We start from the raw sequence: 18,998 nt of genomic DNA on the forward strand, positions 1-18,998 counted from the left end.
AAAGAGTATAATAGGACCCCTTTATTATGCATTGTATGGATGTAACAAAGAGTCAACAAAAAAATTCTGAAGGTGGTCAGTTCCTCTCAGAGATACATTAATACCCCCACATATTTGTCTTCTACTATTTTGAGCATTGTATGAAGATTGAACTTGAGCTACCTGGTACAGTGTTTTCTCCTCTTTACAGACTTCATAAAAATTCCGGTTCCAATATATAGCCGGTCGACCAGTGCATCTCCAGAACCAGAAACTTTCCCACAATTCCATCTGAACTCATCATTCTTGTTTTGGGTCGGTGCGTGGATTGTCTCTTTTCTTCAGTTTCTATATATATTTATATAAAAAAAATTCAAAAACTGTAATTTCAAGTCATCAGAAAGATCTGTTCCAAGTTAATGAGCTTCAAAGGTTTTCCATTACTGATTTACAGTTGCTGTGATTTTGCCAAGTAAGATATGTTCCTGGAATAACATCTTCTGATGATCCTGGATCAACATTATTGTCCAAAAATATAGATTTAGCCCAATCCCTACCCATAAACCTAACCCTACCTATGATTTATTCCTAAAATCAGTGGGAAATGATAGCTGATTAACAAGGGTGTAGAAGCACCAAACCCGATATTTCCTGAAAAGTTATATCTCAATCTGATTGGTTGATTGGAATGTTGATCCTGGATCAACATCCTTGTTGTCAACATTCCACTGATTAACTGGTTAATGGTTTTAAGTCTATACAATACATTTACAGATTATGGCAATTTTAATATAGTAGTAGACTTCAATTTCGATTAAGTACAATGGCTTCAAGGCTTTCAATTATGCTGCTCAATACCAGCTGTGTTCAGGTTTATTATTAGAAACACATTAAGTGCATATTCTTCAATAAGATGGTCGAACGGCACTTAAAGGGGTAATTCACCCCTGGCAAAATGGTCTTTTAATAAAATTGAGCTATCTATGCAGTAGAAAGTCTTAATCTTTTTGAAATCGATGCAATATGACTAGGGGTGCAGGTAACATGGAAAAAGAGTACACATTGTTCATTAACATAAAATGCATGGCACAACAATACAAAGCTGGTAGAAAATCATCAAAGTCACCCTTTAATGGTTCTCTTTTTTGCTCTGAAGCATTATAAACCAACTAAGTCAAACAAACATTTACTTTTTCTTACTTATTTTACGTACTGAGGGAGAAATTCAGAGAGGCTAGACAAGTAGCTTGTGTAAAATTCATCATGCATTCTGCTAACATGACACCCTTTCACCTGAAATACCAAACAGCTAATTAAGAAACCAGGCAACTGAGACTGTGACAACACACAACGTGAGAGCTGGTTGTCGATTATATTTAAACTAGATGCCAATAAAATACCCTGAATAGGAATTTAATCTTAATTAAACTTTTCCTTGTAGATATTCACATTTTTCAGCATCTTTGTGTGGACTGAGGAGAGGCTACACAAAATATGCTGCATCTCTCCTGCAGCGTGACAATAGGAGATTATCAAACACGGAGCTTTTTCATGAGCAAACAGCAGGAAGGTTTGGTTCATGTTGTCATGCTTCTCCAATAATCTTTAGAGGGAGCTTTTGAGCTAAAATGTCACTGTGGCATTTGGAAGAGCATTTCTCCTGGTCCAAGAAGTTCATGGGCACTTTGATTGTTTGATTGTGGACTTTCAGCTTAATGCTGTGGGATAAAGAGAGGAGATAGAGAAAGACCAAGAGAGGCGGACACATCTATAAGGCATAAATTTGTGGTATAATGTGAACAATATCAAAATTCTGATCAGAGTAAAAGTATTTGACATTCCAGGTGCTGATGTACTGACTGTCAAGATACTGCAATAGCAATACATATTCTGAATGACAAGGCGGACAGTTGCCCACACGATCAAGAATTTTGAGTAGTTTGAGGTCTGAGTTCATGACAACCTACCAATCAAGCAGAAAACTGCAAACGACATTATATGCAACACCCGGTGTATTGTAGCTTTCAATTTGGTCTTTTTTCCGTAGTTGTCTTTTATAAAAAAATTTTGACTTGATTTTCAAAACACAGCAAAATTAAATTCTGTCATCATTTACTCACACATTGCTGGAATAGTGATTAAAGTGATTAATGAAATAGTGGCTTTTAATTTTATTTCATTAGAATCATATAATTTACAATTATTATTATTATTTTTTTTTTTTTTTACAAAATAAGATATTTGAAGAATGTGGGTATCCAAAAAGTCTCTGGTCCCCATTGACTTCCACAGTATGGAACAAATACTATGAAATCAGTGGTGACCTGAAACTGTTAGGTTACTCACATTCTTTTGTGTTCAACAGGAGAAATTGATTCAGATTTGGAACAACTTGAGGGTGAGAAAATGATGATTTTTGGGTAAACGATTCCTTTATCATTTGAGGCAAGTATGTAATGACTTAACATAGTTCAGGTAAAATTTTGGCTCATGTTGCAACAGTTGTTCTAGTTAGTCAAATGTCACCTGTGCACTAGATTTCTCAAATGGTGCCACAGATTTTGGAACTGGATTGGGAACATGGCTCTGAATGAGAGTCAGAATTCATCCAGTTTAAATAATGAACTTTTCCCCAAGTGTCATTTTTTTTCTTCTTCACTTGAATAATGATATTTTAACTGGTATAGTTAAGTCTAGGATATGTTGTGTTACTTTAAAACATTCCCATTATAGCAGGGACTATAACTGGAACGAGCCAATTTAACGACAGCTGTGTCCTTATTATAACTTCTGTAGCACGAGGAAAAAAAAATAAAAAATAGTTCATCAATTCAGAAGAACCTTATGAACATAAATAATGTCTAATTATTAATTTTAGTCTTTACGTATAAAACTATCCTAGAAACAAAACATCAACATGGAATAAAAAAAAAAGCACAATTAGTGAATTACACCAAACTTTTTGAAAGCACTGCAGTGAAGAGATAATTCTGACAAAAAGAATCTTCAAAACTGGTCTTAAAATAGAAGATTTTAAATCGGATCTGTCGATGAACTACCGTTGCGTCTCAAGAACAAATCAATTGCTGGACTGAGATTAGGAAAGACCAAGACATAATGAGCATGTTGTGTTATCTTAGCACAGGTAACCTGAACCTGCTGGATCAATACAGACCAACAGGAGAACAGAGAAGCAAACGGGGAGTCTAAAAAGCATGCTGCTTCACCCGTGTACTCACGTAAAAGAAAATGGAGGGTTAAGACTGACCAAATACTGATGCCATTCATTCAATCATGATCTCCAGACACTTTCTGCTGTCTCTGGCTCTTCCTGTCTATGATGAGGACCGCTGAGGTTCTGTGTGAAATATTTGAGTTATATGGGGCCGTCGCTGATGTGAAAGCTTGTTCCCTATGCTGTTAGGATGTGTGAGGGGTGTGATCATTCTCGGAAGTGCTAAACTCAGGTCAGCATATCAGAAACAATTGGTAATGAAAATATAAGCTTGAATTGAAATGGAACAAGTCACGCAGTCTAGTCATACCATCTGTGGTGAGTTTCACTATTAGCTAGTTTCTTTCAACCTTTCTGAAAAAAAATATAAAACACTTTAGGTGCTTGGATACTTCCTTCTAGCAATTGTGCTGTTTAAAGGAATAGTTCACCAAAAAATACAATTTGCTGAAAATCTACTCACCCTCAAGCCATCAAAGATGCAGATATTTTAATCGCAGCAGATTTGGAGAAATGTAGCATTACATCACTTGCTCATCAATGGATCCTCTGGAGTGAATGGGTGCCATCAGAATGAGAGTCCAAACAGCTGATAAATACAAACAATAATCCAGACAATAACAGTCCATGAATTAACATCCTGCGTATTGAAAAGTGACAAATTTGTAATAAACTTAATCATTTTAAATCACTTAAAATTAATCATTAAGACATTTTTAATTTCAAACCATTTGTTTTAGATAGAAGTCCTCTATCCATAATATTACTTTCTCCAGTTGTTTAAATCAGGAAAGAAATAAACACGTAGGTGTTTATGATGTGAGAGGACAACAGAGAAACTTTTGTTTTGTTTGCATGTTTTTTTTCTGACGGCACCCATTCACTGCAGGGGATCCATTGGCGAGCAAGTGATGCAATGTTATATTTCTCCAAATCTGTTAAACAAACACATCTACATCTTAAATGGGCTGAGGGAGTACATTTTCTTGTGTATATTTATTTACTTTGGAACTACACAAAATTAAGTAAATGAACTACATTTAAAATACGGTTATGTTTAATTCTTGCTATATGCCGGAAATAATATCCATAGTAAGAGAAAAATTAATAACTGTGATTAAAAAAAAGTGATAACTGTGACCGAAAAGCATGCGCAATTCTGTTAAACCTAGGTAGAGGTATTATATTTTGTGGTCATGAATGGTTGGGTAAGCAATACCGTAAAGTCACTTTAATGCACATTACGAACACAAAGAAAGCAGAACTATGTTTCCACTTGAACGACCTCCTCCAGGAATGGGTCTGGTTGCCATAGGGATTCCCTTCTACTGTCCTAGTCAGAATTTGAAGCGTCTCTGTGCAATCTGCCCACGAACAAGAGAGGACCAACCTTCCGTCTCACATCACAAACTGCATACAAATTACTCATTCTGACTACGCAAAGTTCAATCATCTGCAGCCCACACAAGCTACGGACAGACGGCCTTTGCAATGGATTATTCATGACGAGAAATATTTGCCTTTTGTTTGTGATGTACAAAGAGAGGGCTGTTTAAAATGGAAATTAGCTTCTAAAAGATATATTTAAGAGTGACTTTGAAAACGATGCCTGTGAAACATCGAGAGAGCAGAACGAATGTAGGCGCTAGAGAAAATGCTCTATTTGGCAGGCTCCTAGGTGTAGATTAGGGGCGGGTATCTGCAGGTTTCTCGCGAGGTGATGCATATGCAATGTGTCGATGGAACTGTAGGAATCGTGTTATGTAATGTAAACAAAGCCACGTTGAATCTGAATCTCAGGCTTGATGTGGAAGAGTTGTGGCTGAGATGTTTGATGTGATCAAAAAGAAAGTTATATATATATATATATATATATATATATATATATATATATACACACACACACACACACACACACACACACACACACACACAGTTGCTGTAGCTGTTCGAACACAACTGAACATGCCACATGGTAGCAAATCGAATAGAAGACATTCAAAGAGAAACAAATCATGCAACAACCAGCTTGTGCACGTGTGATCGACTAGTTGGTCTATTTGTTTTTCTTTTTTTTTTCTTTTACACTTTCTAGCTTATAACATGCTGACAGAAGGCTATGGACTATATACAGGGTAGATGGTGGTGTGGTGGTGTTAGCGCAGTGGATAAGACGCATGCCTTTGGTGTGAGAGTCCCAGGTTCGAATCCACTGTGAGACACCAATGTGTCCCTGAGCAAGACACTTAACCCCTAGTTGCTCCAGAGGCATGTGACCTCTGCCATATATAGCAATTGTAAGTCGCTTTGGATAAAAGCGTCAGCTAAATGAATAAATGTAAATGTAAATGTAGATGTGATTTGTATTTCATTAGTGTTAATCTTGAGTACTCCGAGTAGTATTGCATCCTTCATTATTTCGTTATTTGTCAGATTTATAAAAGCAAGATACAGCTTTATACTTCCTTCCGCAAACGGTCAGGCTTGTGGAGGCGTGCCGTTGCTTAAGAGTCATGAGCATGCACAGCTTTTGCATAACGATCGTCTGCATGATGTGACATTGACATAAATAATTCCCTTAATGCTGGATTCTTTGGGAAGCTGAACAAGGTTATCCTTTCTTCACAACCAAGAACACACTTATTTGGTGACTGTTGTGGTCAAAAACAAAACATAAAATTCTTCTCGAGCAAGACCTGTGCAGAGCTGCCAACATCTGTAAACCAAACGAAGCACATTGATGGGCATGCTCATTTTCTCTCTATGGTTGATGTGTGCTCACACACTTCCTGGGGAAGTGCCCATAAAAGGAATTCCACCATTTACGACATCACAAAGGGCCATACTCAAAAAATAATAATAATAAAAAACTTTCCGAAACTTATACGAACTATTAATATGTGTATTTGGTACAGAAATACTTCATCATACATCCAATAAATTTTTTGAGACTTTGGTCATGTTTAGCATGAGAATCCAACTCTTTAGTAGTGTAAATAAGTCAGAATGCATGAAATAGCATTAGACATTCCCTTTAAATATGAGGGCTGGGTACTTTTTAGGCACAGACTAAATTGCCTCGATACCATGGGGTATTGAAAAATATCTTGTCGTTTGGTACCAAGTTTCGATACCTAAGGGGTTGATATGGTCAACATCAAAGCTGCATGCTTGATGTGCCTAAATCAAGTTCTGGTGATTGGCTCTGGTGAGGCATCCAGGAAAAACACTAGTTTATGCCGGTTATGCTCAGAGACGTGGCTCACACGTGAGGCTGTAGTGTGTAAGCGTCAGACCCCCATAGATGTGGGGCTATGTATAACACCAATTTACCTACACGGATGTTCTTCAGACTTTCTTTAACCTAGAATTGCAAGTTGATGACAAAAAGATTTCTATAAGGGTCAGAAAGTAAACATGCATGAAAAGGGAAAGGTGAAGGACTCAAACAGGAGGTGATAATTTATCTACCAGCTGAGCAGACAGATCTTGAGGCTGGAGGAGGCAGGAGGCTGAGCCTGTTGGCTGCGTTCACACTGACGCTGCATCAGGGCAGATGGTGGAGAGAGTTGAGGGGGGCTCACACACACACAAATGATGCCAAAAAATATATACAGAAACTCTGATGGCCATCGATTAGGCTACCAAAATCACTTAAAAATATAAATATTTACTTATTTTTGGACTATTGGTCACTTATGTTAAAATGTACAGCATCGTGAGAGCACAAATTACAAGCAAAATCAAAGAACGGGTTATGTGATGTAATTTCAAACATGAGAGACATGAGTGCATTTTTTATACAGTAAAGCTGCTTGCTTCAAAGAAAACTATAGTATAAAGCACTATATACAGGTCCTTCTCAAAAATTAGCACATTGTGATAAAGTTAATTATTTTCCATAATGTAATAATAAAAATTTAACTTTCATATATTTTAGATTCATTGCACACCAACTGAAATATTTCAGGTCTTTTATTGTTTTAATACTGGTGATTTTGTCATACAGCTCATGAAAACCCAAAATTCCTATCTCAAAAAATTAGCATATCATGAAAAGGTTCTCTTAACTTAACCTAATCATCTGAATCAACTAATTAACTCTAAACACCTGCAAAAGATTCCTGAGGCTTTTAAAAACTCCTAGCCTGGTTCATTACTCAAAACCGCAATCATGGGTAAGACTGCCAACCTGAGAAGGCCATCATTGACACCCTCAAGCGAGAGGGTAAGACACAGAAAGAAATTTCTGAACGAATAGGCTGTTCCCAGAGTGCTGTATCAAGGCACCTCAGTGGGAAGTCTGTGGGAAGGAAAAAGTGTGGCAAAAAACGCTGCACAATGACAAGAGGTGACCAGATCCTGAGGAAGATTGTGGAGAAGGACCGATTCCAGACCTTGGGGGACCTGCGGAAGCAGTGGACTGAGTCTGGAGTAGAAACATCCAGAGCCACCGTGCACAGGCGTGTGCAGGAAATGGGCTACAGAGAAGCAGCACTGGACTGTTGCTACAAAGTACTTTTTTCGGATGAAAGCAAATTTTGCATGTCATTCGGAAATCAAGGTGCCAGAGTCTGGAGGAAGACTGGGGAGAAGGAAATGCCAAAATGCCTGAAGTCCAGTGTCAAGTACCCACAGTCAGTGATGGTCTGGGGTGCCATGTCAGCTGCTGGTGTTGGTCCACTGTGTTTTATCAAGGGCAGGGTCAATGCAGCTAGTTATCAGGAGATTTTGGAGCACTTCATGCTTCCATCTGCTGAAAAGCTTTATGGAGATTAAGATTTCGTTTTTCAGCACGACCTGGCACCTGCTCACAGTGCCAAAACCACTGGTAAATGGTTTACTGACCATGGTATTACTGTGCTCAATTGGCCTGCCAACTCTCCTGACCAGAACCCCATAGAGAATTTGTGGGATATTGTGAAGAGAAAGTTGAGACCCAACACTCTGGATGAGCTTAAGGCCGCTATCGAAGCATCCTGGGCCTCCATAACACCTCAGCAGTGCCACAGGCTGATTGCCTCCATGCCACGCCGCATTGAAGCAGTCATTTCTGCAAAAGGATTCCTGACCAAGTATTGAGTGCATAACTGAACATAATTTTTTGAAGGTTGACTTTTTTTGTATTAAAAACACTTTTCTTTTATTGATCGGATTAAATATGCTAATTTTTTGAGATTTTGGGTTTTCATGAGCTGTATGCCAAAATCATCAGTATCAAAACAATAAAAGACCTGAAATATTTCAGTTGGTGTGCAATGAATCAAAAATATATGAAAGTTTAATTTTTATCATTACATTATGGAAAATAATGAACTTTATCACAATATGCTAATTTTTTGAGAAGCACCTGTAAATAAATGTGACAGGACTTGATAGCACATCAGTATTGCAGAGCTTTCGCAAACATATCCACATCGTTATGATCACATGCTTTCTTAACTGCTGTTCTCAACTCATTTTTGTTGTGCATTTATTCTTTTATTGACAGTGCTGGGATGTTGACTAAAAATATAATACTGCAAAGTTAATCAAACTTAATTTTACCCCTAAAACAAAGAATAAAAATTAACATTGCTGTAAGTATATTGGGGTTTTAAGCCACAGCTTTAAAATCTTTTGAATGTGCATCTTTACTGCTTCCCTTCCACGCAAAATCTCTGCACTTTCCTCTACTTACCTCTTCCCAATTTGCAATCCTGCAACTCTCATTTGTTGCTTTCTTTGCCCTCATCCCCAGCTTTTCTTCTCTCTCTTTGTCCTTAATTGCTATGATTAAGTCTACTGCTTAATAATTACTGTCTGCATCCCTCCAGATAGTGGCCAAAAACACTGACAGACTAGGCGTTTGTTCCCTCATGAACTTTATGCATCAGTACACCAATCATGTCGAAGCAAACCCAAGCATGGAATCAATCACACTATGGCGACGTCTTGAATTGAACACAGCTGCACCAACCTTCAAGTTAAGTTGAAAAGCTAGAGAACAGACATTTGATAAATGTTGAAGGTGTTGATGTTACCTTGATGTAGCAGTTCAGCTGTGGATAGACTCTCTGCACCCCAAGGAAAATAGAGAGAGGGGTTCGGTGGGGGAAGGATGCTGTGACAACATGTGTGACCTCTGGGAAAGAAAAAACCCGGAAGCCGTTCTTCACATACAGCTGCTGCTGTTCCTCGTTGGGTCTGTCCTCGCCTTCACTCAAAATACTACCCACTGCATAGCGACACTTCTGTGCTGGAATCTACAACACACATAAACATTTTGTACTGAAGAACCAATTACTGTCAAAAAAGGTTTTCATCACTTAAGACAATCATAAAAAAAGATTTTTACAATAATTTAATGATTTAAACTAAAACACTGCTGAAGAAAAGGAACAAAAAATTAAATCCAATCAGTTAACCAGTCCACTTAAACATATTCTTTTTAAGAATTTTTTTTTTTTAATGAATACTTTTATTCACCAAGAATGCATGAAATTGATCAAAAGATACATTTTTTATGTTATACTTATTAAAAATATTTGTATTTCAATTGAGCGAAAATGAAACAAAAATAATAAAAAAAAACGTTTCATGATTTCTTCTAAAATATGAGGGACCACAACTTTTTAACAGTGATAATAATAAGACCAGCAAACACTGATCTTCCCAAACTGATCCTCAAACAACATACCCACAATAAAAACTTTCCCAGCCCTATTAAAACCCATCAGCTGCCTACAGTAATAACCAAAAGGAGCCTTACACATCTCACAATGCTTATCTTATGCAACAAATAAGCAGGAAGGTGTCCCTCACTCTTGCGAGTGCAGTTATGTTCAAAGACAACAGGGAGCGTCTACGATTCGGTGATTCACAGAGGAAAAGCTAGCTTAATGAGAATAAACAAAGCCACGGCTGAAAAAAGCATATAAATGTATTAGATGGAGTTGCATGAGCAGGTGGCATTATGTGGTGAAAATACAACAGCAATGAAGCTGTAGTTTTGAGAAGACTGTGCCTAGTTGCCACATGTCGTCTGGTAGCTTCGAGACCGGTGTGGACGGATGCCCAACTGTCACTTTTCATGCACGCCTCTAACTTTTACCAACCGAAGGCATATTCTTGCAAATGAGGGCACCGGGGAAGTATGAGATGGATTGTACGACCCAAACTAGGCATGGGGTTCAGGTCTCTCGAGCATTTGGAGAGAAAAGGGGTAGGTTGCTGAAGCTAGACTGTGACAGATGAAGATCTGTTTAGAAAAGAGTCTGCAACAGTGCCCAGAACATCCATCCATTAAATTGGAGGAAAGTATCCATTCATCTCATAGTCTTCTGGGTCACTTTCGGTCTCCAGCCAGGCCCTCCAGGAATAGATTGCACCACCAGTCAGAAAAGCAGATAAATAAACAGGTTAAATTGACCATCAAGACTGTTTGTTGTTTACATTATAACCATACAGTCCTAATCAGTTCTGATCCTTGTAGCATCGCATAATTCTTCAAGTAGTCTGCTCACATCTGTATCATTCTGAGGCCATGGTCTACGGGAGGTCTGGTTTCCCAGTGCGCTTCCAGCAGGTGTTGTTCCCAGGAAGTGTGTTTTAACAGACTGTCCTGTCACTAAGCCTTCATTTGCTCAGAGCCTTTGACAGAAATTCTGAAAGTCTCTTCCAACATGGCATTAGATTATAAATAAATGAGATCAGCTACAACAAAACCTTAGGGAAGAGACAAAAGACCCTGTTTTGTGAACAGTTTAGTCAACTGAACATCTTTTTTTTCTGTAACTCTGAAATATTACAGGGTATTGGTGCATTTTATTCCAAAAATTTATTATTATTAATATACTAAAATATATTTTTGTTATTTTTAATCTTGACAAAAATTTATTTGACTTCAAATTTAGTTCATATTTCACCATGTCAGAGTTATTACTATCGTACTCAATTTTGCAATTACAGAAATGGCTTATTTATTTGACACTTGACATTTAGTAGATGAAAATTTTAACAAACTTAAAAGTATATACATTTGTAACAAACCAAAGCAATTTTTATTTTATTTTTTTATTTCAATCATGAAATATGTATAAACATTAAGTACAGTAATTTAAAGGTATTTAACTAAAAATACTTGTGAAAACTGAGCTATAATATCATATAATAAGAACACTATTATTAGTTATTCTGTAAGTAGGATCATAAATGTTTATTAAGGATATTAATATAATACAACAACACCAACACAAAAAGTCTTGGCCAATTAATACATCACAATAATCAGGTAGGTTGACTAAATATAGACCATAAAGTAAAACCAATCACCAAACCAGTTTAGATTAAAAACATGTATTTTACATTCCAATGATCACTGATGCCCCTACATAGTTTTTCTCTGAGTATACTGTTTTGCTCTAAAAAACATAGTACTGCCATTTCATGTTGACTTTTAGTGTCAGTTTATAGACAAAATGGTGATAGTTTATGGTGACTTTCAGTCTTCACTGAGCCTTAACTACTACATCACACCACGCCATACAATAAACAACTAATAAAAATACCAGTAAGTCATACCACAATAATCATATATACTTTAACTGACAACTGGAAAAGCTCACACGGACTCTGAAAATTGGGTTTAAAGGAGTTGCAATACGTGTACAGGAAGCAGGGTTAACTTTGAGGTGGCATGTTTAGTCACGACTGAGGTAAACGTCTGAAAAGAGAAGCTTGTAGACATTGAAATATGGCGAGAAAAGATCATTCAAGACACTGAACTGACAGAGAGAAAGAAGTACTGATGAGCATATGTAACTGTCAGCGTAGCGGTTCTGTTTTACATTTGTCGTTTTACTTGTTAAGTAGCAGTCAAATCCATTTCAGGCAAATTTGCTAAATGTCACTGAGGTTACGAAGCTGCAGCAGTCCTTTGGGAAATCGACTCCAAAATACCTTGGAAAGCAGACTCATTTATTCATCACTTCAGACGCGCTTTTAAAAGCTCTTGCATCTTCCCTCCCCCCTCGCTGTCACTGCCGCTATCCGCATCTTCACAGTGGACTGCCTTTTCATGTTCCTGCCATCCTCAGACAGCTAGGATGCTGCGAAAATACTAATAGTTGTGATGGCGAGAGCCAGTTGGAATTCTGTTCCAAGACATTTGTTGACAACAGGATGCTTAAGTTCCTTCCCGAAAATGGCAGTTTGTTGATATTATCTTTTCTGTCACTAGTCAATGGTTGATGGGTCATGAAGATGATCAGATTAAGCTTTCAAGCTCATCAAATCATTCTCAGTTCTTTAGAACAGAAAACACTCAAATAAGGGCCTGTTTGAGTTGATGGCCTTTGTTTTTCTAGCATCTTTTGCATATTTGAACCCTTTCCAGCAGTGATTGTATGATTTTGAGATTCATCTTTTCACACTGAGAACAAATGAGGGACCCATACACAACTATTACAAAAGGTAAGAACATTCACTGATGCTCCAGAAGGAAAGACAATGCATTAAGAGCGAAGGGGTTGAAAACTTTTGAACAGGATGATTAAGTTTTTCTTATTTAAATATCATATTTTTACGTACCAAAAAGTACCTATAATAGTTTTAGTTTACAATAACATCACTGTTTGGAATTACATGAAGTTGAGTACATGATAACAGAATTTTCATTTTCAGACAAATTATCCCATTTAGGATACTAAAACGCACCATTAAGTGGAATATTAGTTAAGAAATACCCCAAAATGTAAACATTTTGGACATTTTGGAGTGCAGTATCGGGATATGATATCTGAAATTACAAACCTTTTTGTTTCATAGTTAGTACATTTGCATCAAAGAACCATACAACATTACCCACAAAAAAGCATGCAAATACTTCAAAAAGTGCATTTTTGCCAACAGTCATCATCACCTAATAGCAGCCTTCGCCGCAAGTGTCTACTGTGCCTATTTTTCTTTCCATCTTTTAGACTGACTCGCAAATGGCCGATGTGGGGAACATAGAAAGAGCAAACCCTAAAACTCTCAGTCACTTAGGGACTGGAATGCCTTTCATGGCCCTTCACAGAATCCGGCATGTGAAGAAGTCTTCCCAGCTCCTCTTATCCATGGCAACCATCTTCAGACCCAAGGGCTTTCACTTCCACTCCATTGTTTGACCTGATGAGAGAAAGTTCCCAAAAGCTCGTGGGCTTGCAGACTACAGTAGCAGTCAGTGAATTAAAAAATAGAGGGACCATGGTGGTCATGCCAATCCTTGTGGTAAAATCCTTCATCCCTGAGGAGTCCATTGTTTTCCAGTCCTGTTACCGCCTCTCTCTACTTTCTATCGGCATCCTTTGGGAGCTTTTGACCTCCGGATTTAGCACCCCAGGCTCCTCTTAATGAGCTGAGATCATTATGACAATTAGCTGAACTGGATCAGGACTTGGCCATGGCTGTATGCGTGGATCTTTGGACAGTTGCTAATTGGGGACTTGGGGAAAGAAAAACAGTCTGTCATTGACAATGAGCCTTTGAAAGTAAGACCGAGCTGTCAATCAAGAGTCGGACTCCATTCCAGTAGGTCTTTCTGGTGTTAGGTTGAATACACAACATTAATGCTATGAAAACCGTTTTGACTGGTCAAGAAGGAGGTGGGCAGGAAGTGTGAGAAATCAGATGATGCAAGTTCTGCATCAAAGAAAGTCACAGGAAAACTAAGAGGCTTTCTTTGCCAAAACGAGTCAAGAAGTAATTCACCGTGAGCCTACACAAAATTATTACGAGCATTGTCTCGAACAGGACTGTTGGTTTCTGCTCTTCCTCTGCTGTAGAAATGGTGGTTATTTTTAGATAATAGATAAATAAATACATAAATAGGTCAATATAAATACACTCCTAAATGCCAAATAAAAAGACCCTGTTTCAAACTTTGTAAGAACTAAATAACTGAAAAGTGATTCAACCCATAAGGCAACTGGAGCCACTGAAGGTCTGACAAACAGTCACAGAATGTCTGGTATGAGCTCATTTATATTCCATAAAAGTGTAACGGCAATCGAAGTAGGTACAGGGCACCAACATTTGTCCTTTTTATGACATTCTGAGATCAAGTTCAGCCTAGGCTAGGGTTCATGAAATAATAACCTCGATGCCTTTCTCTAAATTCAGACCATAGATCGCTTCAGTTGTCTACTTATGCTTCCTCTCGTCTACATTCTCTACTGAATTGAATCTGAACTAAATCCAAACAACATCAGAATGTAGCTCCTAGGACTTTAATGTATATAACAATATCCTGTACATCAAATCTTTTGATCTGTTTTGTCTTGTATATAACATTGAAACACCAATGGGAATATTTGTATAATTTATGAGCTGATCTTTTCTTGGAACATAAAAGAGAATTTGAATTATATGCTTTTCCCCATGCAATTAGAAAGAATTTCCAACTTTTAAACTGCAACTTTCAAAGATTTATGAACGAATTAATCTTTTGAATCAGCTCTTGGCAGTGAATCAGTTGATTGGATTGACAGAACTGGTCTGAAAGATTTGTTCCCGAGTCAAACTGATCGGCTGTATAACTTAAACTTGGGTCATTTTATCATAAAACTATTTCTTTCAAAATATATATTTTATGAGAGAAAGTCATACAGGTTGGGACTACATGAAGATGAAAATTTAAAGAATGCATTTCTTTCTGTTCCTTTATCGCTTCTTTGGTAAGAACAACACTGTTACAGATAAATGTAAATGTAATCAGTCCAAACTAATTTTATAATGTAATGGCCGTGAATAATTATCTGGCTTTAGCAATAATGCATTTACATTGCGAGAGGCATTTTGCAATAATGAATATGGAAAATGTGTACAGCAGGAACATTTTAAAATTGAACACCATTTATCATGATTATATATGATCAAATGAGATAATAAGTGATAAGAGCCGCTCAATAATAGATAATCTAATTATATCAAAATCAGATCAAATCAGAACATACAAACACATTCCATACCTACTGTACATGGTTAACTGCATAATCAACATTAGTGCACAACATGACTATATCAACACCTCCATCTAGTGGTGTATGAGGATCAACAACTCATCAACACACATTAAAATGAATAAAGAATATTAATTAAGAAATAACCCTGAATAGAACACATATCACAATACAGATTTAGTGTGCATAACATCTCTAATGAAAAGCCCTCTTGTAAGACCTTTGTATGAGACCTTTAAATGAACTGACTAAAGCAATTTACTTTCATGAGAGAATTGAAGTTTAATGCATGTGTAATGTGTCTGATGTGCTGAGCGATGCATACCGAGTATTCAGTAAACAGGAAATAGCACAGGCAACTCTAAAGCCACAGCTTACACTTCACAGCTACTAATATAATTAAGTTATTCACACAAGATGTATAACTTAGTTAGCTATAATGAGAGTGATGATGGCTGGGGGAATTAGAATTTAAAGTACATTCTAAATAGATAAACAGATTACATTCTGCATAGATTCTGCAGGTTTTTCTGCAGCTTTTCTATTGTCTGTGCAATATATAGTGCAAATAAAATTATATATGGAATGTATATGGAACATATATATGGAATGTCTAATGGAAATTAAGTAAAAAGTACAGAACAAATCACATTATGCCTTTCATTTGCAGTATTTTGTTCTAAATGTAATGTGGACCATGTAATGAGGGTAGTTTTAGCTCAATATATATTGTGCTCCATGGAGTTGCATATGCAGAGCATAACAACAATGTGCTTTACTTAAAGGGACAGTATTTCTTTAAAAGTTAAAATAGTTTGGGCTTATTATTCAATATGACCATTCAAGTATTGTGATAGTACTTCTATTATTTGTTACCCAAGTTAACATGGATTAAAAAGTAAAGAATAATTTTAGTAAAAAAATTATAATTAAAAAAAAAGTGCTAGATATGTCTGAAGGCTGAAGTTCTATGTAATGTGGGCCACCTTGATTAGAACGGAACTGAACTTTCATTAATTCCACTAAATCGTTAAAATAAAACTGACATTAAATCACTATTTTATAGTTGAAATTTGACTAGAAAACAGAAAAGAGTGTGCAGTCAGAAAATTCAAGTCAGATATGGATAAAAGAAAAGAGAGCAGAAAGGAAGGCAAGGCATGAAGTTGAATCTGGAGTGAAAAAAGATGAGAGGAGCAAAATAGATGCATAATATAAAGCTTTAAAATATAGTCATAATTAAAGTTAATTTAAAGTTTTAAGAGAAAACAGACAGAGAAAAAGTTTTACATTTTGTTGTGTGTTATAGTCAAATTTTTTATATTCTCACTTATTTTCAGAAAATTTCAGTTATATTTCATCTTTTTTCTAATATATGCATTAAGTGAAGTGAAGTGACATTCAGCCAAGTATGGTGGCCCATACTCAGAATTTGTGCTCTGAATTTAACCCATCCGAAATGCACACACACAGAGCAGTGAACACACACACACACACTGTGAGCACACACCCGGAGCAGTGGGCAGCCATTTATGCTGCGGCGCCCGGGGAGCAGTTGGGGGTTCAATGCCTTGCTCAAGGGAACCTAAGTCGTGGTATTGAAGGTGGAGAGAGAGCTGTTCATGCACTACCGCCACCCACAATTCCGTCCGGAACCGAGACTAGAACTCACAACCCTTCGATTGGGAGTCCAACCCTCTAACCATTAGGCCTCTAACCATTAGGCCACGACTTCCCCCCATTAATTGAGTCAATGTACAAGTTTTATTCATAGTCATGGCTGAATCTGTATTAATGCAGATGCTAATGCATTAACAAACATACAAAATGAATTAATAAATAAATGTGTTTTTATAAATTCTTATTATGACACCAGATCATTTTTGATAAATCAGAGGTGGTGCACTTTACCTGAAAATACATTAGTCTGGAGTGCATAATCTTAAAATGTTTATTGGCAAATAACATGATGTCATATGAACTCAATTTAAATGAAAATATTACAGGACCTTAAAGTTAACAAAGGTAATTAAAAAATGAAATGACAAGTGGCCCAGTTTACCTGAATTCAGCCTTCATATACAGCTAGATATACTGTAGATATACACAAACAGTGAAAGGTCTGGAAATATGTTTAAATATTTAATACTAATAAGTAATTAAATAATTCAAACTATTTATTGTAAATGTGTATTTTCATTTATTTATGTAATGAGAAACTGACTCAAACCATTACTCCTTTCTTCAGTGTCACATGATCCATCAGAAATCACTCAAAAAAATGTTATATAATAATATAATATATTATATAATAATATAATATATTATATATTAATATATTATATATTAATATATATATATATTATATTAATATATATATATATATATATATATATATATATATATATATATATATATATATATATATATATATATATATAATGGAAATAAAGCATTGTTTAAAATGTAATAAATAAACTTTTCTATAATAAGATACAGCCGAAAATCAATCACTGATCCACCTGTCACACTAAGTAACACACCAGTTGTCCTCGTTCATTCAAAGGTCTACTCACCTTCTTTGGATCATCATAAAATATCCCAATGCATGACAGCTTGGGTCCAATGCTGCAGCTCTCTCTGAACAGTGACCCACAGTCTTTATAAGGTCCACATTTGTATTTATAGGCTATAGTAATGCTCCTGACTGGGGCTAAACCAGTCCTGATGTTGATTTTAGTGATCAGTCCAGAGTATAAAATGTAACATACAGCTATGAGAAAAAGAACTAAAGAGATAAAGGCAGTGACACTCAAAATCTGCCATTCCCACATGTCAGCTGAATGTTGTGAGGTTAAAGAGCAAAAGAACAACCGAGAGCTGCTTTTATCGAGGATAAAAGTCTCACTCGTTCATTCATTCAAAACTCAGCCAGGCTGTGGGGGGTTAATGAGCGACTGCATTAGTTGAAGGAAAAATGGTCTCATATTACAGGATTCATGAATAGAAATCAGAAGTTAGTTGAAGATGGTGCAGAGAAAATCACTTCCCTAAACACAACACAGAACAGAGCTTCCTGGACGGAACCATTCGCTTGAAATAGGGGTGAGAGCTATTTATCACTACTGAAAGACTGTCATGTTTCTTTTCTAAACACTTATAATTCACTGTCACTGAAAACTCTCGTTTAATACAGATTTTTTTTCTAAATAGTTCAAGGGTTTTGCTTATGTACACTGAAGGGTTGATTGGATTTGATTAGGAATGTCACAATTAAAAACTAAAACTGCGCACAGAACACACAAAGTTGTCAGCTGTGAAATCTTTTATTAAGTTTTTATAATTTAATTAACCTTCAGACAATCATTTGTTTGTATTGCACATTTGTATGTTTCACTTAATACACAGAAGAGATTCGCGATGAATCGTTAGTTGTGGTTGGATCATTTTAATGAACAGACTGAATCAGTTCACAAGACCGCATTGAACTAAACTTTTACTGTCAATGAACTTAACTGAATTCGAGAACTGATCAGTCATTGGCTGATGTTGAGTGTTACTTCAATATCCAATATCCAATACAAATCATTAATAACATATGTAATGCAGCAGCTTACACAAATTGCATCGGGTATTAAAAGGACCAGATCGGGACTCGGAATCAGCAGACAATCAATATTCAATGACTCTGATCCAATCGGGAAAAAAAATCCTTGATCTGAACATATCTATTAATACATTTTTAAATATATTACATTTAAAATATATATATATATTTAGGTTCTAAACTACTTGATTTTTAT

At 36.4% G+C, this 18,998-nt stretch overlaps 1 pseudogene; it reads right to left on the minus strand.

The window, feature by feature from the left end:
* The window catches only part of LOC128022145 (testis-expressed protein 264 homolog), a 43,633-nt pseudogene extending 25,340 nt beyond the window's left edge, over nucleotides 1–18,293 (minus strand).
* Nucleotides 18,294–18,998: the final 705 nt, after the last annotated feature.

The sequence above is a fragment of the Carassius gibelio genome, chromosome A11 (genome assembly GCF_023724105.1).
Source record: "Carassius gibelio isolate Cgi1373 ecotype wild population from Czech Republic chromosome A11, carGib1.2-hapl.c, whole genome shotgun sequence".
In the NCBI taxonomy this organism is placed as follows: domain Eukaryota; kingdom Metazoa; phylum Chordata; class Actinopteri; order Cypriniformes; family Cyprinidae; genus Carassius; species Carassius gibelio.